Source organism: Cynara cardunculus, assembly GCF_001531365.2.
Source record: "Cynara cardunculus var. scolymus isolate 2C chromosome LG 7, CcrdV1, whole genome shotgun sequence".
Lineage (NCBI taxonomy): Eukaryota > Viridiplantae > Streptophyta > Magnoliopsida > Asterales > Asteraceae > Cynara > Cynara cardunculus.
The window spans coordinates 15,198,897-15,201,049 of NC_037534.1; positions in this window are offsets into that span (position 1 = coordinate 15,198,897).

Sequence of the window (2,153 nt, forward strand, 5' to 3'; positions counted from 1 at the left end):
CATAATGTGGTGTCACATCCTCTTTAATTTAGCCTAATTTAACATAAACCTTATAGTAAAATAATAATATAAAGTTTTGACATTTAAATAATTCCAACAAGCATATCCCGAAAGGGTCTACAAGATAAGAAACAGTTTGTAGAAGGGGAGGAGATGAATACAAACACAAGGTTTTCAAATTTAAAATATATATTGATAGAGAAGATCAATACATATTTTATAAGACTGTTTGCAGAAAGATAAGGTAAAGAAAAACCTATCTAAACAATCTTTGGTTACACACGAAGCTATAGCAAACACAGAAAAGAGAATGCTATATGAAAGATCCTTTACTTAAGCTAGAGGATGCTTAAAGTAAGAATTAGGTTGGAGAGTGATGCGCGCACTCTGCATGGAGAAGAAACACTTCTATTTATACACAGTGCATTAAATGAACATTTAATGCTGTAAAGGTAGGGTTTAGAGTGCATGTCAAGCCTTAAGAGTAAGGCTTGTCCTTTGCTACAGTGAATAGTACAAAAGCACTATTTTTGAGCAGACATCCTTGCTTAAAGTTGGTGAACAAAGAGTTGACTAATCGGCTCCGTACCGTACTAACTTTTGCAAGGGTATGGGTTGTCATTTATATGCATAAGGATAAGACAACAACAATCGTGCTAAGCAAGCTTCCTTTGATCGCTGAATGCTGGAATGAACTGGAGGTCTCTTCATCATTCGCTGAAGCTAGAGCAATCTTCACACATATGTAGACAGGTTTGTAATCACTGAATACTGTTTCAGATCACGTACTCGCCAGTCACTAATCTTCAGTTTCAGTCTTTGACGTTCGCTGAAGGTTCTTTGGTATGAGTGTTGTCTTCTTGAAGTATTGCTGTCTCTGATGAATTTACAAAGCAAGTTCTTCAGTGATCACTGAACATACTTAGTGATGATCGCTGGAACTGAAAATACAGAAACACAAATACAACGTGAAAGGGAAAAAGGGATTATCATCATATCACTGAGAAAGAGGATCAACAATCTTCCCCTATTTGATGATAACAAGATAACATAAAGAATGTTATCTTATCAAATAATAGTAAGGAAAAGTTACATATAAAGTACATGTCCCTTTTTACTATTTTGGGATCTTTTTTCAGTTTGGTCAGTCTCAGCTTGAGAAGTTTTCTTAAGTTATATTTAAGAAAATTACAAGTACGGAAACTAAAACTGAAAGCTTATTCACTGACTTATAGATTGTCAGTAAATGATGAAAGTAACATTGGAACTCATAGACTTGTGTCCCTATTACTTTTTTCAGGGATCTTTTTCAGTGAAGTACATGGAATACTCATTTCATTAACAATGGAAATAATACAAGTATTATAGTACATGTTCAGAATTTACAGAATGTAAATACAATCAATGAAAGAAGATATAGAAAAAGGATTTACAAGGAAAAGTGGATTGTTGTTACAAAGAGAATCTTATTCTAGAACACTTAGATCTATGTAATGTAATAGTCTTGTTATTATTTTGGTTATATATATATATATATATATGTAATATATATATATATATATACATATATATATGATATGTGTGTGTGGGAGTATATAATTAAAGAAAGGAAGGGAGAGGGGTCGGCTATTAAGCCGCCTCTCAAAGTCCTTGTGGGTGTGTATGTATATATAGTTTTTGATGAAAAGAAACACACACATACACATACTTCAATTTCAAAAACTCTCTGAAGATTTTGAAGTTTGCACATCAGGAAGAAGAAAAGATATCAAAAGGTTTTGATTCTCAACTTCTAAAAGGTGAGTGTATTAAAAGCTTTGAATATGAATTGCTTTCATACAAATTGAAAAGCATTTAGATATGATTATTATGAGTTTGGATGCATTTTATGATGATGCTTGTGTAAACCGGCCAAGTGGTGTCCAGATTGTAATCCGGATACTTAAACCAGATGTGCTTTGTCCGAATATCTAATAAACCGGACAAGAAGTGAACGGATTATGTTTTAAACCGGGCAAGAGGTGACCGGATAATGTGTAAACCGCTTAAAGAATCAAGTGATGTATTGACCGGATTGCTAAACCGGTCAAGAGTTGTACGGTGTGTTGACCGGTTTATATTAAACCGCTCAAAGGTTAAAATGTGTATTGATC